Raw genomic sequence first — 22,926 nt, 5'->3', positions numbered from 1 at the left:
ATGATTTATTTGACTGGCACATCTGAAACTTAATTTAGGCTTCTCAGTTGTGCTAATTAAACTTTATTAATTTCAAATGTCTTGACCATGTTGTGAAGAGCAAGAGAGCATCTGTTCATGTTTTAAAGAGGAGGGGGAAAGGGACTGATATTTCTAGCTCGTTCTTCTGCAGATCCCTTACTTAAGAAATAAAGATCACTTCCAAAGATTGCAGTAAAAACTACAGACAACTTTTATAAAATCCAGGTATCACAGTCTATGAGTGAATAGCTTTTGGTTTCTGAACACCTAGAAATCTTTCATTAAACCTTCATTCCTGTGTTGTAAGGTTTCTCTTTTCAAAACCTTGATGTGTCTTGTATAGTGTACCACTGGAGTTTTACTACTCGAGGAATTATATTTAGGGTAAGTTGTATCGATTTTGTTACACAGAGATAGATTTATTAGTAATAGTGAGTGATAGTTCTCTCTTCATCATGAATTTCTAGTGTTACATCCCTTTATGCTGGCAGTCTACTCTTGGTAGTGTTGATTAATAGGTAATATTTTGTATCTACCTTCTGGTCCGTTTCCCAATATTGATAGCCACCTGTGATGATTTTGTTGCTTTTCAAGAATGAATCTTGTGAGTTTTTTATTTTTTTATTGGTGCGCGTGTGTGTGTGTACTTAAACATGTTGTCTTGCTATGGGGTAACTGTGTCATGGTGTCAGTTACCTGCATGTGAGGAAGAACAGCCTAAATCTCCAAGGTGGCGAAGAAGGTCCTGGAATTATAAACTTTGGTTGGTGTGTGCGTGGGAAATACTTGTGAGGCTTCTGTGTTTTGTTTGTGGGTGTTTTGTTGGTTGGTTGCTGCTGTTTTTTTTAAAGGGTTTTGACATTGGGATTGAAATCAAAGAACTTGAATTATGACTGTAGTAGTGAACTCAGTTTATATGAATTTTATTTATTTACTTAGTATTTGTTTTATAGTATATTATTTAATTAGTAATATGACAATGAGATGTTTATAGTATAATGAAATACATATGCAGTGTTTATAGTGGCTTATCACTATAGGTGGAGACAATTTTACTAAATTCCCCACAAACGTTTCCTTTGACAAGGTAACTTTTTTGTGATTTACTTCAGTAAATACTTTGTAAAAGGAAACATTTGTGGGCCTTTGTGTAAAATTACAGTGGTTAGAAAAGTTTCTTGAGAAATTATAGTACCTGTTATGAATAACGGGGAACTTGTCAATCAACATAGTTTTGTAACTAATAGTGTTGCACTTTATTGCATTGCAAATAAAGGGAATGCGTGGGCCCTTTGAGTGCCTCTTCCCAGCTCATTCCAAACCAGTATGCATTACTTTCTCCCAAAATACAATGACAATTAATGATTATGTTTTCTCTGAAGAGTAATGACTGGTGTAACCTAAGCACCTTTAAATGATACAGAAATGATTTGTTATGTGATGGTAAGTAGTTTTGAACAAGGTAATTCTTCTAAGAACGTGATGACCAAAACTGTCACTTTTTTTGTGGTTTTTAATCATTTACACTTGTAAATTGAAATGGATCAGATAATAATGAGGCTTCAGTATTTTTTCCTCAATTACAGTAGTGACAGCTCTTCAGTGAACTACGAGTTCAGAAATAGAGCATCTCATAACTAATTGAAAGAGATGTGCATGTGCAAGTAGAAAATGATTCTTGTGCTTATTTTTAAACTTGGTGTTTTAACAGCTGCATATTTCAAATATGTGTGGCTAATTAGAAGCCTGGCTTAAAGGCAGTACTTCTGGGGTTTTAAAAAGTACATTGGGCTATTTATCACAAGAATAAAGTTCGGAGTTGGTTTTTACTCTGGCTACTTCTTCCGTGTTACAGACAGTGTATTGGTGTGTGAGTGCGCCCTGTTTGCCCAGAAAGATGTGGCACGGCATTGCTTTCATTTGTATTTTGGTTACTCAAGTGCATTTGTTTCATAGGACCCTTTTTTTTCAGGGTATGCTAACACAGTCCTGTACTTACTCTGTTTGGGTTGTCACACTGTTAGCCTCTTAAAATAGACTCCTTATCTGTGGATATTTTTTTTTTTTTTTAGTGGTAGTAACATACGCACCCAAATACTTGTTTCAGATAATTTGGAGCAAATTATGACTGTGGTCTCCTGCTTGCTCTAGGCAGAAGTGAAGTCTCGAAGTCTTAAAGTAGTATCCACTCTTTTCTGAAGGGCTCCGTGCTGGTGGACCTTGAGCAGTTGCCTGCTAGCCAAAAAGTCAAGCTCTGTTCTCTCTGTTGCCTCTTGAATTATTCTTTGAGGGCTTTGGCCAAAGTATCAAAGCTTCTCTCTTAAGTAGTAGGTTAATTGTGAAGTCATTTAAGTGGTGCGTAGCTTTCCTTGAGACAGTTTGGATTTTGTCAAGAGAGATGTGGGTTTTATGCTGCTGTTGGGCTGTGTGGTCTGGATGAGTTGTGTCTTCTGAAAGGTGCAAAAACCAGCTCTGCACCTCAGTCTGGGTCTAGAGCTGTCACTCTGGGAGGGAAGCTACTGTGTTGAAGATAAGGCTTTGAGAAAGGGGAACTGAAGATGCTTTCTTGATTTGTACAAATCATGCTTGAAAAAACAATTGCAATGTCAGGTGAAATAGAAGAGCATTACGTAAGGGGCCTTCAAACATCCCCAAGCTGAAGTAATCAGGACAAGATTCAGTCCAGTTTGCTTTTTGCACGATTCCTTGTGGTAAATCTATTAAAATTCACTTTGACTTTAACAGAGGAGGTAGTGGACCTGCGAGTGTTTTAAGACTAGCTTTACCTCAGAGTGAAATAGTATGTCTAACAATTTTGTTGGGATAAAATAAGAATCTTAAAAAAAAATATGCTTATGAGGGTGTGAGATTTTTTTTAAAAAAACTGGTGGAATATTTTGACTTACTGAAAACACTAAGCAGCATTTTGTCAGCATTCAGAAATACAGTAGAAAGTTCAGCAAGAAGCACATCAGAGACTATAAAAATAATTTCAATTCTGTTGAAGGTCGTTTAAATAACTCAGTTGTTAGTTCTAAATAAACACCCATTAATGTATTTGGCTATTAGTGGAGTTCAGACTAGTTCCGAAAGGCATTTTAGTTTTATTAGGGTGGGGGTTTGGGAGGGTATTCTTTGTGTGAAGTTTGTTTGGTTTGGTTTTGGTTGTTTGTTTTTTTAGCTTAGTTGAAGAAATACTGCTTCTGTCTTCAGAATAATTAATGCTTCTGTTCTTGGTGCCCAGAGACACCTAATTCCACATAGGCACTTGCTGTGTGCAGTTGCAAAGAGATATTCCATCTTATGATTTATTTTTTTTAAGAGACGTATTAAGACCACCTCTTCCTTTGAATGGTTTAAGAACAGGTAAATAACTCGCAAAAAGGCTACAGAAATGCTCAAGAGGAGAACAAAAGAACAAAGCCAGATTCAAACATGATTTGAAATTACATTGTTTGAACTTTATTTTCACTTTTAGGATCCTGCTTACACAAATGTGCCCTCTCCTGTGCACAGATAGCCAGTGACTTCAAGGGGAAGACTTGATAAACATGGACAGAATCAGATCCACAAGCACTCACATCCTTTTTCACTAAGCATAAAATACAAACTCTCCCAGATGTTTCAAATGTTTTCATTGTCATCTTTTGAACCTGGCTTTGATGTGGATAATTAGAAGATTCATTGCTTGCTTAGAAAATATGGAAGAATATAAATGTTTTACAGTGTTTTTACTGTGCATGGCCAGATGTCACGTTACCATGCTGCATTATTTTTCTTTGAGATTAATAGTGCATTGTCTGTCTCCCAGATGCGTGTTAAACACCTGCTAGTTTAATATCTGTCTAGGTCATTGTTACAGAAAGTCTCTTCACTATGTGTACGCTGTAAGGATTTCTCCTGTACAATGGCTTTGGTCCATTTCATACTGCTGCTGTTTTTTGGTGGTTAGAGGATATGCATATCGATCCGTGGAAGTGCAGGAAAAGTCCTTAGCTCCCTTCTCTCTTCTGGCAGTTGAGAGGGCTATTCTGTGTTTTCAAGCCTAATTTTATGTTGAGTTTGAGAGCAGAAGCCGTTTCCTGGTTTGGCCAAAACCTCCATGCCGATGCAGACATCAGAATGGAGAGTAACAGATCTGTCTTTTCCACCTACCAGTTCTGTCAGAGGAAAAGAGAGGAGCAAATTTCTTTTGTTTTCCCTTTATCCTCTACTTGGCATTTCTGGCATCCATTTAGCTCATGAATAACTGCACCGCTTGTTTCGGATGCTCTTCACAGGGTCTTGCCAACAGCAGTGCTGTGAAATAAGTGTGGTTCATGCAAGGTGTCCTGGCTCCCTGCTGGGCTCTCAGTGGCGGTGCCGAGTGATAATAATACGGTCTTTTTGTTTTCACTCTACTGTGGTTTAATAAGCCCGTGTGTAACGGTGGAGATTAATTCAGCTTGGGACAGCATTACGGCACTTTGCATTAGAAAGCTTAGGTTTACTATTATATGATGTGGTAGGATTTATTATTATTATTATTCATTAATAATTTGGCACAGGAAAACTGTCAGGCAGCTTGTCTTGCTTTGGGAGGCTCTACCCCTTGGTAATTAGCAAAGGAAAATATAAATTTAGGAACCTCTTTGTGCTGTGCAGTCTGATCAGTGTAAGTGTTTTGTCTGATGCCTACCAGGAGAACTACGGCTTGTGGTGGTGGTGCTGGTGACAATCCCAGACCAAGTAGGGCTTGAGTCAAGAAAAAGTCCTGTGAATGAGCCACATTGCTTAATTTAAACGTTCCTATGGATGTTGCTTTTTTAAGTAGTGAGGATATGTGCTATTGATGGTCCACGGGAAAGGAAACCTGGTTGCTGTCCTTCTCAAGTCAGTTACTGGGAAAGGGTGCAGCCTTTTTTGTCTTTTTAGAGAAACTCCAGCTGTTGCTTCTCCAGCCTGGACAACTTGTGGGGCTCTGTGGTCTCTTCTGTATGCAACCACCAGAACTGCTGCTGCTGGTTTAGGAAAGGTCTTCCTTTTCCAGCTTCCCACACTCTTTTTTATAGTTTCCTTGTTGCATCCATGTCCTGATCTTAAGGCTTTTACTTGCAGCATGTTTCCCTCCTTGGTGGGAGGAAGGGTACAAAAGAAAAAGTCTCAGCAGGAATTTTGCTGCTGTTACTGTATGTCTCGGTGTACAGTGGCTTCCTCATTTTTAACGTGCTTTTGAAGTGCTCTGTGCTGATTGACCAAAAATTCATTGTCTTCAGGTATTTCAAGATGTAGTCTCTTTCAGACCCTCTGAAAAAGATACTTAGTTTTTTATCCCTCATGAGCCAGGATCTATTCAACCCCATTTTTCTCAAATACCTGAACTACAGAGGGCAAGAGAGTGGCATGAAAAGGATTTGTTTCCCACTGTGGGCTGCAATGTAGGGTAATGATGCCATTACAGCGCTTCCCTCCTCCTGCCCGTTCCGGGGGCTCTATCGCAGTGTGCTCTCCTGTCAAGAAAGCAGAAAATTCTCCTGCTTAGCATGAAATTATGGAAGAAAATACATAAACTTCCCATTCTGCAGCGCTGCATAAAGATGGAATCTTATTTTCATTACTATGAGATCTGCTGAGCTCTGATGCTCCCGCAATAATTAGTTCTTCCTTATTTTAACACCATGGTCTAATGGCCAGAGCCCAGATTACCTGCCTTTGCAATGACATGAAAAAGGTGGGGTGAAAGATCCATGTGCAGATCTGGGATGTACAGACACATCTGCTTACCACCTTCTATAAAATGCTTTCAAAATTGCTGTGGAAATGCAGTGTAAGAGTTAGGTATTTTCTCTCATTGATGAAGCTGGCATTTGTTTTTGCTATGGTGTAGTTTATCGGGTTAATTAGTTTTATATGAGATTGAGGCTGCTTCTGGTACCTACAAGTAGATGGGGACCGAAGTTGCCAAAAATCAGTTATCACAGCTGCTTCCACTTTATGAGGAGATGGAGCGTATTTATTCAATCTCAGATGAGTGTATCTATGATGCAGGAACAACACTTGCAGATGAACGCCAACTATTTGTCATTTGCATCTAGTTCAGACGCTGTTCAGAAGTCAGTTAAAATTAGTCAGAATTAGTTCCTAAATGCTGAATTAAAAGGTATCCTTTCATTTAATGTCATATTTATCTTGAAATTTGAGAAGAACATGAAGTTGCATGCTACTACAGAGCTTTAATAACCTTTTACAGCTCTGTTTTGGAAAATGGAAGTTACTCCATCTGCCTGCTGTTTTTTAGAAGTCTGTGATTTCTCAGGTGTCTAGGTGACGGAGCCAAGCTATTTTGGTGTGCACAGAGTAAACTCCTGTTCACATGTCAGTATAAATTTTCAAGTATATCTTTAAATAAACTCACTCATTCTCAGCCTTCAATCTTTCATAAACTGAAATAATCTTTACCAGATATTAACATATATTTTAGTAATCTTGAGTATCACAAGTGCTGAAAAGGAATGGAAATTTGTTTGAGGAGCAAACTTTGCAGATGCGGAGTTTCTGAAATTCTGACAAATAAAGAAGTTAAATGAAACATTTTGTTTAAATAGCAGAGGCATTGCATTTTATGTATTATATGATTTTTAACATGGTGGAAAAAATCCTTTTGAAACATTGGTCTATTCTGTGCTTCTCTCTTCAGTGTGACGTTTCACTGAGATCCAGATTTTCTCCTGCTCTAAAAATTAAATCCTACTTTAGGGTTATAGTAAATAATTATTGGCCAAGCAGAGGCACTGTGCTGCAAATAACTCCTTAAGGTACTTTTTGGAAACAATTTTTAAGAAGGTGAAGCAAGGGGCCATAAGGGTGAATATTCATCAAGGCAGCAGCAGGCTTGTTACATGGTCCATCAGTGCAGTCAGGTGCCTTAGCCGGAGTCAGCAAGCAAAGGGCAGCTCTGCATTTCTGTGTTTTGCTCGGCTTTTTGCTGATGTGAGGAGCTCAAGTTTCTGCTGTAGCTGTGAAATACGCCCTTTTCATATGTTCAGCAGAAAATCTGTGGATTGTGTAGATTCTAACATGCTAATATTTTGAAGGCTTTACGAGGGCTTATGTGAAGCGCAGGCGCTGTGCTGGGCCTTTTGTCTGAGCTGTGTTTCAGTGTAGGAAAGGTGTCCTCATATTACTGATTATTTTTTTATATCATGTTGAAGGAGGTAGATATTTGGCGTAAACTGGATTCTTTGCATTTTTATCACAGTGCAAACAAAACAGCAATGTGTTTTAACAGAAGAGAATGTACCTTTTTTCTTCGTCGTTCCCCCCCCCCCCCCCCCCCCGTAAGTCCCAGCGGTCTGTGCTCTCTTCAGGATGTGATAAAGTGAGTTTTCCTCTGAGTTGGTGTCATCATCTGTGAATTACCCGTCTGGTGTAGCAGATTACTGCCAGGTTTTGGAAGTATTCTGGCTTCTGTGACCGGCTTTCCCCTTGCGTGTTCTGTTCCAAGGGTGCTCAAGTGTAAGATGGAAACATTTTGCTAGCTGGAGCGTACCAGGTTCTCACTGATGGTGGAAGTTGTCTCTGTGTGTGATCCTGCGATTCTGGCACACCTGAAGTAAATCCTACCTGCTGTGAGTATGCTGCTACCTGCAGTGAACCCAGATGTGTTTGCCTTGCCGTTTGTGCATGTAGGATGACAGTAGTAAGGAAAATGTGTGGAGTTAAAGCAATGTGACTGCACTGACCGTGTAGCTCTGAGGTGACCAGAGCTTTTGACGTACGTCGCCCTGGACTGTCCCTTCTTAGAAGGTCCCCAAAGAAGCCTGGATGACTTTTACATTAAGAAAGTGTCAGGTTTTACTAGGAGGAAGGATACTTCCTTCATCGAAAAGAGGTAAGTGATGAGTGTAGTCAAGGATAAAAGAGGAGGACTTTGTGGGACTGTTTTGGTCAGGTGTGCTCTGGCAAGGAGAGCTCTTACTGCTGGGTTTAGCTGCTGTGGCAGCAAACTGTATGGTCCTGTCTGATTCTGGGGAAGTTTTTTCCATTTCCCATCCCAGAAGAAATACTGTTTTTCAGAAGGAACTTGAGTATAGGGTAGTCTTGACCGCTAGGTCCTTGCTAAATGCTTACTAGTAGTGCTGGATTACCTCAGACAAGATATTAGGAGGCTGAGTAAGGTACAAACTTCTTAATCTGCTGTGAAATGATATATTTAATTCTGTTCTTACTGGGTGTTTTAGTTGTGTGGATTGTCTGTTTGTTTGTTTTTCTTTGCTACATTCTTTCCGGTTTCTTCAATGTTTTGTCTGTCTTTCCCTCTTCCTTTTTTTTCTGTTTACAATTGTACACTTCTTTTTGTGGTACCAGTTTATGGTAAGAGAAGAGTGGATGCTGATGATTCTCAGCATCTGTAAATAATCTTTCATTGTTCAAGTGAAAGAGAGCTAATGGAGGAGTTACTGTGTATATACTGCCTAATGATCTCAGGCACTTCAGTTTAATTGTGGGTGTTGCTATTTACTCTGTAAATATGTAAAAAAAATAGAAAAATACATTATACATTATGGGGAAAAAGCAGTCTGGATATCAAGATGGTCATATAACATTCAGCTGTTTAAAACCTAGCATAAAAATGCTAAAATGTCTTTTGAAATAGCTGATTCAATGACCAGCTACATCAACTGGTATGTGCATTGGTTGTATGCTGTTTCTGTTGTAAACCTGGGAAAAAAATACTGCTTATTTCCAGTGATTTCTGTGCCCAGTGAGATCTTGTGGTAAATAAACATGTGAAACAGTGTGATACAGGGGTCATCAGGACTCTTAACTATTTTCCTGAGTCCTTAACCCCACTGTGCACTTCTTAAATTGAATTTCACACAATTGTGACTAAAGGAATAGCACAATATAATTAGCAAAAATTATGTTGTGATTTTTTAAGGGTAGTTTTACAATGAACGTAAGTCATAAAGCAAATACTAATTCCTGTGAATTAATTGATATGTTACATGATCTGTGTACAAAATATTTTCTCCTTTCTATTTATTAATGAAAGAAAAGGACAAAGTAAATGGTCTATTTTTTTTATAGCTGTCCAGAACCTTTTATATAAGGTTTTTGATTATAGTGAAAGATTGTGCCTGCTTTGATTTTTATTATTGAGTCATGAGTGAGAAGATGAAACAGGCTGCCAGCTTTTTTTTTTTTTCTCCTGTCAATAACTGTTAAATGGTAGTACACTCAAAAGCCCTCCTTCCACCCCCAAAAATGTCCTACCCCTGAATTCACAAAATGAATACTGCTTGAATGACCATGCAACCTGAACTTTGCTGAAAAGTATTAGACTGTTCTATGTGAAGCAGGGGAGGGTGTAGAGAAGGTATTATAGGTCAGGATTCTTTTTATCTAGTGTAGAGGCTAAGCCATGCTACACATAAAAGATATTTGGCTGAAAAAATTAGAGATGTTTAAGCTTGATAAGAATACTTGTTACTGCTTATGTTGTCTTGTAGCATTAAATTCAGAGTTTATAGGACTAATGAATTCAGGCCGTTGCTTCCAATTATGTTTTGACAGGGTTTGTGTGACCTGCTCTCCCCTTTATGAGTTATGAGCAAAATTATTGGAGATCAGAGAATGAATAAACTTTAGAACTAAGATTCAAGTAGTTTATTTCTCTATATCTAAACCAATAAAAGTGTATGCAGTTTTATGGGAGTGTTTGAGTAGAACACACCATGCATATTTTAGCTGATTTATGGCCAAATATGCACACATCTAGGGAAAAATAAGGAGCTTGCTTGTCCTGTCGTTCAAGATTGTACAAGTTTCTTTAAAAAAGGGGGGGGGGGGAAACCCTACCTCTCCATTTACTTTTTTTAATAAACTGCGGTATTTCTTGAGCATGTTGGGCTAAACTTTGTATATTATTCATGCTGTCACCGTGCCTAGGGCTTCACTAAAGCTAATGAATAAATGCAGCAGTGAGCTGCACAAGAAACCAGTTCAGCTGGAAGGCTGATTCTGATTTATATCAAGGAACGCTTGGAAAAGACTCAAGCAAACCAAAATACCTACGTAGCTAGGAATTGTAAATTTGCAGATGTTGATAAAACTTTTATTATAAAGCTGCTGCTTCCTCCAGTGTTCTGCATTTGGCCTGCTACTCCCCTAATGTGAGATGGGAAGCAAAAGTAGTGAAGTGTAAGTGTGCTACAAGCAGTGACTGCAGTAGGAGTCAGCTTTGTGTGCGCGGGATTGTGGAAGTCTGTACTCTTTTATGCCTGGCTGATATCTCTCTGGAACAAAATAATGAACATTAAAATGTTGTTAAGTCATATCTCTTCTTATAGAAAAGGCTGATTAACTTATTTATATGAGGCTTAAGTAAATGGTGATAAACTTGTGTTAAAAAAAAAAAAAAAAGAAAAAAAAAAGATTTAGAGGGCAAAAAGATTACCAGGTCTTAAAAACTGTAAGTACAAGAAAATGTTTCAATGTTTCCTTAGATGGGATTAAAACAGAAAATGTGTCCTTATACTTTAGAGTGTCTGCTAAGTACAAAGGGATTAGGAACAAAATTTGGTAAAAGGCTGTTTGTTGCATGCTCGCCCAGAATTGATTTTATTTTTCAGAAGAATCCTTCCATAGTCTCCTGTACTAGCCGTGGACTGAGATGTAGCTAGAATAAATCAGTGGGATCCAGTCGCTCCTATTGCATGTGTAGAGGATTGCAGTAGCAGTCTTAAAGGTGACCTGGTTAGGAATGTATGGGTGTGGAAGCACCAGGAGGAACACATTGCAGGAGAGGGGCTATAGGAATGTACAGGTCTAAATGCAGTTTTTCGTGAGGCCTGGGTGGAGAAGCAAAGGGCAGTGCACAAACCCTGATGACCCTCAGGATGGAAGCATTGATCACTGTCTCCTGAAGGCTGTAAAAAGCCACACAGAGCTGCCTGTGGCTGCCATCCTGACAGGAGGAGGGTTCATCGTGGGAGTCCCTTGGCTCCCAAATCATCATGGGGTGCCCTGGATGGCTGCCAGAAACACACTGACTCTGCAGCCTCACTGCTGGGGCAGGCTGCTCAGACCTCTGTGTGTTGGTGAGTATTTGGGAATGAGAGTGAGAGGGAGTGAGAACAGCTTTGTTTTAAAACAACATCACCTTCCTCTGGTGAGATTTGCTACAGTAACACTGCAATCAGTTAGCAACATTTCCTAAATACAGGCAGCAATCAGCATCTGCTCAGCAGTGAACCCTTGCATGCGTTTCTCCTGACGTAACTAAAGTTTGTGGGAGTCTTACGGGGTCTCTGTGGGGCGTTGCATATGTTCTTTGCAAATATCCCATCTGTGAGTGGTTAAGTACTGGAAAAACACTTAAAAAAGCACAGAGAAGCTCCATCACCAAGATATTGTTACGCTTCTTCAGTGCTTTGGTCCAGGAGTGCTGCTTGTGTGGGCGGCACTGCTTGATGGACTTGGATGGGGTGTGTGGAGGCAGGGGTCTTAGTGGTGTGTGTCTTCCTCCAGGAGACCCTTATGCAGGAGGTATAAGGTCAAAGCAACAACAGAGTTGTTCACGGTTTTGTTTTAAATGAAGAAAGGAGGAGGTTTTGCTGTGTCTTCCTGGTAAGTTTTGAAAAAAGCTTTGGATAGCTTGTGGGATTAACAGGACTCCAATGTTTTTTTGTTTGCATAGCTACATACTGCTTTAAAAATTAAGACTGGAGGTAAATGATGAACAATGTTGTGTGTTTCACAGTCATCTGTGGTCTCCTGACTGTATAACTGTTAATTTCTTGCTCTGTTTTTCTCAGTCTCCTGCCATGGGTTGGGTGAATTAATAAGAAAAAAAAATAAATCCCTTCCATTGTACTCCCTGTAAAACAAGCTACTTTTCATGCATGGAGAATGCTTTCCTCTGTCACTGCTTGCTGTTGAACTCTGGGAAGTCTTTATAAATTTATTATTTTTTAGTTATTCTTGAACTTGAGCTCTCATAAGGTTCTCTTGTCTACATGCTCCAGCCTGTGTGAAGATGCTTTATTCTGCCAAAACAAGATATAGTTGATTGGTTATATCATGGACATGTTGTAGCTGAAGCTTCATAGGTCTGCACAGGGGCTGTGACAATGCCATGGTTCTTACTGAGTTTGTTTTCCTTAAGTGGTTGTAAAGACTTTATAGCCTTTAGGTGAGGAGTTACACATCCCTTTCTATTGTGCAGCTCAGAGATGAAAGGTATGGTGTATGCACCATGCCCCAAAACTGCTGAAGTACGTACTGTGCATGTACATGTTGGCATAGTGAAGAAATCTGAGACATTGGACACTGTAACACAGTGATAGTATTGGGAAACATGATCCACTGGGATGCCTGTGTAAGGCTTGCTGTACCTAGGCAGAATATTGTTTGGCATCATAGATCAGTCCAAATCAGTAGAATTTATTGAAGCAAACAGGCAGTGGAAAAATTTTCTGTTGTTTACATGAATTGATGTTGATTTGATGTAAGGAAGTTAACTTGAAAATTTGATTTCAGATAATTTCCTGAAAGTGTTAAATGTATTTTCACCAGCAGTAAACTGATCATTTATTAGTCTGAGTCTAGTCATCTGTTCTTTTAGCTGCAGGGGCATAGACTTGAAATTTTCCTTAGGAGAAAGATCTTTTGCAGTGATTCTATTGGAACTACGTCCTAGCGATGCTGAATGAATTCAGTTGCCTGAAAGATACTATGGATAATCCGTCCAATAATATATTTATTATGAAGATTTAAAGATCAAAAAGGAAGTGAACCATTACCACACTGACAACCTTATGAAGTCTAAGCTTTTACTTACTTTTATTGTCTGTTCTTTCAGGTATTCATATTTTGTTGCCACAAATGAGCATCGTATTTTTTTACATTGTTTTTAAATACCATTTCCTACAGCATTTAAGAAAGTTACTCTATCCAGGATAATTATTCATTATTCTACCAGGATTCTGAAAGCAGCTATGTGCTGTTTTGGTTAGGTCTTGAAGGAGGATGTGGAAAAACAAAGCAGAGCTAGTGTTATGTCAATCTGTCATTTTTCATTTGAACAGAAAATTTTACTCTTCTGATGGTTTCCTGCCAGTTGTTCCTATACTATGAGGACTCACGTTACAGAGCTAAAATAACTTTAAATAAATTAATAAAGTGGATGACTAGTGAGCTTTTGCAATCCTATAAGAGTATTAACAAATCAGATTGTATTTAAAACCATACCATGGAAACAAAACATATACTATCTGTATTGGTTGCATTTCTGCTGCTTCTTTGCTTGTCTTTCCCCCTTTCCCCCTTTCCCCCTTTCCCCCTTTCCCCCTTTCTTTTTCCTTCCTGCCTTCCTTCCTTCCTTCCCTCCCTCTTTTATCCTTTTTACATTTTTTTTTTTCTTCTTGATTTGATTCACTAAAAGCTTTTCTAGGATAGTGGCCAATCTGCTGGTGACATCCAGGGACAGCACAGAATTGTCAATCTATTTCTTTGTTGTTATAAAGGCTGAAATTACTTTCTTTCAAAGTAGACCAGAAAAACTTAATTCCATTGACTAAGTACTTTTTGTTGATGACCACACTAATGACATACTTTTCACTACTAGTTGAATAAGACCAGTGTCCCTCCTAACTCTTATTTTGTATGATGTTGGAATTTTTTTTTTTTTTGTCACTTCAGTTTCTTCAGTTTCTTTTACTGAAAATTGAGCATAAAACCAATATATTGCACCTCAAACGACTGGAATATTCTTTTAATGTGATTACTGCCAAAACATTTCCATAATAATTTAAGATAAAGATTTTGCTGTTTGTGAATCTTGTTTCTGTTTTTCTTTGGAGGCTATTGCAGGATAAAGATTCTAAGCTTTTTTATATTTTTATCTCTGAAAAACATGATCTTTCTGTAATATAAATATGTTTAATAAATGAATTTGAAAATGAAGATCCAAAGTAGTGACTAGGATACTAGTACAAAGAATAAGTCAGTGTTCCAGTGTTTCGTCATGAGCACAGTTTTTTTTGCCTGAAATGTTTACATAGCAGAAATTATAAATTCACAAACTAGGCTTGAGGTAAGTGTACAAATAACAGTGAAATGTGACTATCAAACAATTATAAAATATGGCTGTCAATAGAAGAAATGTTTAATATGCCTATGGTACTGAAACAGTATTGATCTGTGCTTTATAACACCCAGCTACTGATGCAATGTTATCTTTTCCCCATATTTTAGCAGCGACAAAGGCTTATTTCCTCAGGGGTTTAGAAAAATGTCTTACTTCAAAAGCAAAATCAAAAGCTTTTTAATTTTCAGCAGTTCAGAAACTTTACAGATCAGGTAGAAAAAAACCATTGTCCAAGTAGATGCTTAGATAGAAAAAAAAACATTGCCCCAGTATATGCTTACACAAGTACTCTATTTCCCTTCAGAAAATTACTGTGTATTTCGGAACTTGGTTTAGACACTTCCAAACTCAAGAGTTTCACAGTTTTGCTTGCTCCCCCTGAAAAGAAGAGTATACGCCTTCAGCCTGTGGTTCCTTTAATGCAGCTGAACTTGACTAAGCTCCCAGTCTGTACAGACGGCATAACATTATTTCAGCTGAGGGAGGGGAGCTGTGGTGGGCACAAATGGCCTTAGATGGTGAAGGAAGTGCTGAGGAGAATGTGGAGCTGTATTCAATCCAGAATGGAGAAACTTTTCCATAAGAAGGTGTCTGGTGCTCTGCACTGAATGGTACAGAGAAAAACCTGAAGATGAGAAAAATGACTTACTGATGCTTAAAAATTATGTGCAGTATGAGTTCCAGATCTTGTGGAAAATATCCTGTGCATCCAGACTTCAGCTTTGTACATGATATGTCTGACAATGTGTTAATTATTAAATTTAATCTAGTTTAACTAAGCATTTCTGTTTTCGTTATTGTAATTACTTTTGCTAGAGGTGTAACATTAAAGCCCAGATACATCAAAATGTTGACAAATATAAAATAGTTTCGGATTTTGGAGAACGTTTCTCCACAAACAGGAATGTAGTTCTAGTCCTTGCTTTGGCCAGACAAGAACAGCCTTGGCCTTTTTAACTGGGGCAAAGCTGTATGTTAAGCACTACTTAAAATAAATGCTGGCTTTTTTATGTTTATAATGTATAAATTCTGTATGTTCATGATGGTTGCGTGTTTATGGGCACAGGCATTGATATCTTTAACTTGCTTGTGATTCTTCCGTATGTTTTTCATCTTTATTTGGTATACTCTAGGGATTACTGCTGAAGACTGAGCAGTAGCCGTATGTTGCACAGATCCTGCTTTGCTAATGCTGTTTTCTGGATCCGGAGCTTTTATTCATCCTCTGGGCCCTTGGCTGCTGAGTTTGGGTGTACCAGGTGGCTGTGGGAGTTTATGTGAAACTCTTCAGGTTTTCTTTGTTAGTGCTATACTTTTCTTGTAGATTACCTGTTTTGTTAAGTGGTGTTAGAAAGCTCTGAATATCTGATGTGTTTGCAGAGGTGGAAAGCTGTAGTAGCATCTCTGTTGCTATGTGGTATTGGATTTTTTCTACTTGTTCTTTAATGCCTTGTTGTAAAACATTGAGCTCTGTTTGGGCTCTTTTAATGCTGTGAGTGTCATGGGCTTTAATAATCTCTCAAATCTTTTTGCACATAATCTTTTTCTCTGACACTGGATATTTGGCAAATTTTAGGTCGTTTTATTTTGAAAGTGTTCAAATGTTTGAAAATTGCTTGAAACACAGTTGATACTAAAAAAAAAAAAAAATAAAAAAAATGCAGTTATCTTTTACTGTCCAAAATAAACAACAAATGCTAAGAATCCTTATTCTAATTCCTCCATTTGGCTGTTTTGAAATAATTGATAAAATGTAATTTATCAAGGTCTTAACTCTACAAAATTCTTCTGTTTAAAAATGATGTGATACCATATAATGGAAAGGCATGGCTGCCTCTATGAATGATACGTGTTCCTTGAAGTAGAATAGCTTTGGTGTTACTTAGTGTTGCTGACTTCAGGCTAATTAGAGTCATTGAACCTGGCTTCAATGGGGCTTTGAACTGGTTCTTAATGGAGCAGGGTGTCTCAATTACTAAGGTACTGAACTTAAGGTATATCAACATGGTTCATTAAATAATGTACTTGCCTGGTGCTGAAGAAACCTCAGAGCCCTGTCAAAAATTTATCCTATACAGTAGTCCTATTACAGTAATATTTCTTGTGACGTGATTCTTTGAAACTTACTTTGCTCTTGAATTCCCCACTGGCCAATTATGGAGCCTCTATCCAAGACAGGGAATGTGGAATCTCAAAGCACAAGAGATTTATGCAGACATGGTCATATCCCACATAAGAAGATTTAAATCCATGGACCAGTCAGCGCTAATGGGGGTGGAGAAGTGGTTGCTATAGCTGTTAGGTCCCCGCTTGAAAAACATAGAAGTTTAAAAACAAAAAGAACACACCACCACCCCCCCAACAAAAAAAAAAAAAGAACCACAAACAAACCACCAACCAAAAAACACAACAAACCAAAACCTAACAACAAACAAACCAAATCAAAAAACCACAAGAAATCCCACCAAACACCAAAATGCCACTAAAAAAACCCCAAACAAAACAACACCCTAAAACAACACCAACAAAAACACCACAACCAAAACCACTGCTAGGCAAAGCATCTATTTGCCCTGTACAAGGGACATACTAGGAGCTGTTCTGTCATAGAAGCCAAATATTTCCTTGAGCTTCGTGGATGCTAAGTGGGAGGGAATCTGCTGTTACCACGCCAAGGCAGCTAAGAATATGTTACTCTTCTTGGCGAGTGCCAGAAATCGGGATGGAGTAAAAATATGTAGTATACATGCTATTAATTGCAGTCAGTCAGCGTTGTAGTGGTGTTCTCTTGCTTCGAGTACAGGCTTTTTTAGAAGGATGTGTAATACCACTGTCATTTAGGGCATTGCTGATCCCATGTGGCAGTCAAACTCAATGTAGAGAGTGGTGTGGACCAACTGTACTTGCAATAAACATTTTCCTTAGTGAAAACCAAGGCTGGCAGAAATAGCTGGCTGAGAGGAGCATCTCTGGACTGAATCTTGGATAGAAACATTAAGTTCATATTTCTGTTGTGGAAGTATATGAATACTGAGAGTGTTCTTGTGCTGCTAATTCGGGGGAGATTGGAAACAAAGAGTTTAGCATGTATATCTTTGAATATAAGTGACCATAAAAAGGAGACCAAAAAAAGCACCTGCATTGAACTGACAGTGTAAAATGTTCATTTTATAAAATCGTGTTTGTCAATACGTACAATAAAGTATTGGCTTTGTATTTTTCCTAGCTTAGGAGATTTATGTGAATTTTAGTACCATAATCAGATTTCACCTGCCAAAATACTTGGTTTTAGAAATTTTTCGATAGCTATTTTTTTAAAGCGAATAGAGCTTTTCTCTTTAGGGTGCTACTTGTATTACTTTTTTTTTTTTTTTTTTTTTTTTAGGTTTGTTATAGCAGTCTCAAATACGGTGCTGTATTTCTTACAATGGCTCCTTAAAAAGCCCTAAAAGGTCTCAGGTCACTTTGCTGAGGGCGGGGAGTGATTCTCTCTTGGTCTGCAGTCTCTGTGTATGCAAGGATGAAACCGCAGCTGCCCACCTGCCCTTCCAGAGTCAGCCTTGTTTCTTTCAGGCTTGTGTCTTTCTAGTTCAGGGATGCTCTCATATATGTTAAAGAATGACTGGGTTTTCATGCATTGCACAAGCAGAGCATTAAGAATGTCGTGGGCAATGGATTGAGTTCCCAGCCTGGTCAGAGGGACCTGTCTGAAGGAGCTGTCTCTCGGGTAATTCCAGAAATGCTTTCTGAAGGGTTAAAATCCTTTCTGAAGGCTTAAATAGTTTGCACCAATTTTTTTTTCCCCCACGCTCCTGGACATCACACAGATGAGATTCTCTTTCTTTTTTTTGGCCAGAATCTTCTTAACACCAATATATTGATTCCTCATTCAAGAACCAGATTTAGTTTAGCTATTACTCTAAAGTACAATGAAGACTGACATTCTCCTCTGCTCCGTTCCTTTTTTCATTTTTTTTTTGGCATCTGTTATGGCTAAGAAGTATTTTGTCCCTTCATTCTGAAGGAAGAGAAGGGTGGATTCTTGCTTGTCTCTAGGAGCAGACAGAAGAGCAAATGGAAAGACTGTGTGAAACTAAAATTTCACATGACACAAAGAGTGCGCCGCAGACTGTCTGTGCTCATGTGTCCTGAACAGGTCTGGGAGGCAAGTCTCTGTCCAGACAGGAAGATCTCTGTGACTAACCTCCACCACTGTGCAGCTGTATTCAAAGATTTTTTTTCAACTTTTCATCAGTTTGTGAGTCTGTTAAATAGACAGGTGCACACAGTTCGAATGAAAATTAACAAGAATTGGGCATCCAGAGTACTCGGTGATTCAGAGTGCCCCCCTCCATTTCTCGTGGTGGTGCTGAGTGCTTTCGCTAAGTACTTGTCTTGCGTGAGAAGGGGTTTTGCTGGAGTTGCAGAGTGTTGGTTGAGCGTGCCCTGAGGAGTATGAGATGCTGCTGGCTTCACAACCAATGTGGGAAGCTGCGCAGCATACAGATGTTGTTCAAAGGTCCCTTCTGTTAGAAATGTGGCCCTGACTTGGTCAAACATACTGTTGTTGCTGCAGGTCTGTTGATAGTGTCAAGGCACAGTGACATAGCGAGACCCCAACACAAACACTGATGGGCTGTGGTTCAGATGTGCTAGCTTAGTATTCACAGCCATGGTGTGGGGAACGAGCCCTTGAGGGATTCCTTCATAACTCGGTTTCCATTGCTTTTCCCTTCTTGGTTTTATTTGTTTGTTTGTTTGTTTGTTTGTTTTTGGCTAGCCATACATGGTAATTCCTGCACAGAAAAAATCCTGCTGACTGCAACTATTTTGTATTTCTGCTGATACCTTGCTGGAGTTAATGGTCAGCATTTTTACTACAGTGAAATTAATGTTTTATTGCTGCTTAATGTACAGGAAGTAAATCCTGTGACAGAGTTGCTTGTTACTTGCCACTTAATTATTTTTTTTCCTTCAGCTTCCTCTGTCATTCCCTGTAGAAAATGGTGCTTGTTCTTTGCAGTTTTAAGAGAATTGTGAGACTCCTTACCCTGAGCCGTATTTCCTTAATGTTTGTTTTGCAGCAAATGTTTTAGGTTGCCTGGCATCTTCCCCAGACCAATTAACATTAAAATCTGTCAAGAACAGTTCAAGCAAAATAACCTAGCCTCTAACATGTCAGACTACAGCGAACAATTGCATTTTTGACAAATTTTAAGACAAGCATCTTTGCTGTTGAAATTATTATTCTATTTAGCTGAGATTTTCTTCTTCCTCACTGTTTGCTATCTGTCTGGCAATTGTATTCCCTAAACATAGGCAATGCTCAAGTAAAATCTCTATTCCAAACATTTTAGAGCCTGTAATCTCCCCAATCAAATATCTGTCAAAGCCAGAATCAAATTTCTACAGTTTCATTTTTCTCAGTCTCACAAACCGTAGAATTACTTCTCCATCACTGCTGGAAAAACAAGGAGGGCTGCTCTGTGGTGAGGAAGGTTTTGGGTTTGGTTTATTTTTTTTATGCCTGTGATTTTTCCCTCTGTCCCTAATCATCAAGTTGAGCCCTCCTCTACTGCTTCAGGCATGGTTATGGAAGCTGGACATGAGAAAGTCACTTACACGTTTCCCTGCTTAATGTTGTTCCTTCCTTAAATGTTCCCTTCCTTAAATTTTAAGCCATAAAGATAAGGAGAAGTTTTGATTTATTTTTTGCAATAGTAAGTGATATTCTGGTAGCACCTAGAAAGTCTATTCAAGGATTACAAACATGTAAGAAAAAACGCAGCACCTTTCCACAGAACTGTGTCAAACTTCTCATCAGAGGTGAGCAAGAGATGAGCAAACTTGTTGCAAGTTCACTAGGCTAAAATAAGGTCTTGGAGTGTCCCCTGGCAGCTGTGAAAGCTAACAGTGTCTTGGGCTATGTTAGGTAGGATGCTGATGGAAGCGTTCCCCTTGGTGTCGGCACTCATCAGAGTATGCCTGGAATATTGTGTCCATGTCTGGGCACCACTTCCCCACCTCCCCCCAGCCCAGTCCAGCACAGACTTTGATGGAGTGGCTGGAATATATTCGGTGGAGGGCCACTGAAACATTGGGAGGCTGAAGCATTATGTCCTTTGAGGAGAAGCTGAGGGAATGGAGCTTGTTCAGGCTGGAGAAGATGCTTTATAAGGGGGGAGTACCTGATGACAGCCTTCTGGTACAGACAAGGGACGTAATCAAGAAAGCAGAGCTAGGCTCTTCACTGAGGTGCTTGGCTGGAAGATGAGAAACAACGTGCATGAGGTAAGAGGCTCAGACTTAAGGAGAAATATCCATTCACTGTGAGGATAATCAAGCATTGGAAGAGGTTGCCTAGCAAGGTTGTGGAATCTCTGTCCTTGGTTGTCAAGTCTTGCCTGGCAAAGCCTTGAGCAGCCTGGTCTGAATTCAGAGTTGATTCTGTTCTCTGCAGGCTGGAGTAGATGACCACCTAAGTCCCTTCCTACATGATCTATACAACTCTATGAACCAGGGAAGATCCTGGGAAGCAGAATGCTTGCTGTCAAAGATCATGGCTTACAGAAGATAGTTCCTGGTAGCTGATCAAGGAAAAGATGTCAAATAGTTTTGAAGAGGCCAGTTTCAGGTTTCTGAAGGACTCTTCACCCTGACCACCGAATTATGCAGTGATCCAAAAGTATGGCAGTGATGGAGAAAGTGCAGAAAGTGCAAATAATTATCAGGAGTGTGGGACAGCTTTCCTGTGAGGGCTGGTGGTTGGTTGGGATATACATCCTAGAGAAGGGACAGCTGAATGAGCATAAGATAAATCCCAGGAAATATGGAGGATGTGAACTGGAAGCTCTTATCTCCCTTCCATGTTCCAGGCAAACATGGCCACAGTATTCAAGAAACAGGTGGAAAACATAAAGCAATGTTTCTCCCGTAATAAAGGTAGTTGAGTGGAACTGCTAGCTGCAGCTGTCCATTTAAAAATAATTAGATAAATAATCCAATAATCCTCATGTGTGGTGTGGTTTTTTGGTTTTTTTTTTTTTAGATAAGAGTTTGGAAAAAAAATATGGAAGAAAAAAAAACCACCACTGAGAGCTGTTCAACAGGATTCTGCCATATAGCTGGGAAGAGTGTATGAGAGAAAACATGTGGGTTTGATGAGTACTTGAGTACTGGAGACAGAGGACACTACCTATTAGAACTGCCATGTCGTGGTTCAAGAAATAGTCAGTACCTAAATGTGGATTGTATCAGTTCAGAATTTGCCAAACTTGCAAACCTTTAAAATTACATGCTGTCACAATCTGACAACTGATTGATGATCAGTTAATACTGATGATCTGAGAGCCTGGAATGATTATAAAGGCATGAAAACAAAATGACATTTTCTTACTGGAAGAGGGCACAGAGGCAGTTTCCACCTTGCTGCGGGTTTTGTTGATGTTTAACAGTAGCTCAGCATTCCTTCTGGCAAAGAAGTGTTTTATCATTGGATCTTTTCCACGGAATTTGCATCCTGTTGTAAGGTTATTTTTCTCTGGTTAAGAAAAAAAAAACAAAATTCCTTTGAAGATGTCAGTAGGGGCATATCATATATGTAGAGTTACTTAGCTCAGTAACTTTATGATACTTTGATGTAATAAGGTCAGAAGGAAACTATTTCAGATTGAAATTATACTTGCGCTACTTCATCCTTTGAACAACGCATTAAGCACGAGGGAATGTCTGCATACAAAATATTCAGCGTTTAATCACATTCAATAACATTCAAGATCCAATCCCTTACTGGGCAGTCTGAGTAGGCAACTGAAGTCCAAATGCCAAGAAAGTGAGCTTGTTAAATTAGCAAACTTTTGTCCCTTGTGGTTGGTGACAGTATTTAATAGCCTGTAGAAAATATCCAGTACAGAATCATGAGGATGTGATTCAACATAATCAGCTTTGAATACTGCAAGTGAGCATAGGGTATGAGGGTATTGTAACAAATTTATTCACTGTAACTTTTTCTCAATGTGTGTGGGATTTCTTAATCATCACAACATGTTTCAAGAACCGCAGATAGAGAACTGCTGTAACAGCTTCTTCATATTTGAATAAATTTGTGTTAATAGAAAATATGTGATGACTGCCTGAGATGTAGGAGCAGAACTCCAGAAATACTAATGAATTTCCAGAGCTTTATGCACTTTTTTCCACTTCTGATTCAACGTGTATTAAATCTGCTTGTGGGTATAGCATCCAGCAGCTGCCTTTTGAAAGCACGTGGGTGGGACAGAGAGGACAGTGAAAATGGGCCTGACTACATCTGCCAGGAGCATTTTTTTATAAAATGAAAACTTGAAACGGGGGTTATATTCCATAAGAAGTTTTCCAAGTGAAGAGAGGCTGTGTTTTGGTGTACTCTTTGTTGGTGTTTGCCATAAGGTTCTCATCTTCCCTTCAGTGCTGAAACTAATGTTAGTAGTCACCATATTATGCCTGTGGCTGCATATGCATGCTGCGTCCTTTGCATTGGTCTATATATGGAGAACCCAGAAAGGATATGCATATATGCCTACTATTTAATTGATGGCTTTACTTGTTGGTCAGCTTTGTGCACTTAAACACTTGGAGACCATATTTTAGAAAGCTTGGAAGTCTTAACAAGATTGCTAACCTTACAAAACATACTTAATCAAAAGGATTTCCAGATTTCAACATTGGCATTGGCAGACAAATAAATACAGAAGTTTTAAATTATCCTCAAAGCTATTGTTAGTACAGTCTTTACA

The 22,926-nt window shown here is 38.9% G+C and overlaps 1 protein-coding gene across 8 annotated transcripts in view; it reads left to right on the top strand.

Annotated features, from left to right (window-relative positions):
• The window catches only part of CTNND2 (catenin delta 2), a 680,231-nt gene that overhangs the window by 22,723 nt on the left and 634,582 nt on the right, over positions 1-22,926 (top strand). Inside the window, exon 1 of one of the 8 annotated variants that reach the window (XM_080382079.1) lies at positions 13,422-21,381. The exons of the other annotated variants lie outside the window; for them this stretch is intronic. The gene's annotated coding sequence lies outside the window, so the exon portion shown is untranslated. Of the gene's footprint in view, positions 1-13,421; positions 21,382-22,926 lie in introns of those variants that run through there. 8 annotated transcript variants of the gene reach the window in all.

Source organism: Falco punctatus (genome assembly GCF_963210335.1).
Source record: "Falco punctatus genome assembly, chromosome: 3".
In the NCBI taxonomy this organism is placed as follows: Eukaryota; Metazoa; Chordata; class Aves; order Falconiformes; family Falconidae; genus Falco; species Falco punctatus.
Note: the sequence above shows the minus strand (reverse complement) of the source record. Positions and strands in the feature narration are given on the sequence as shown.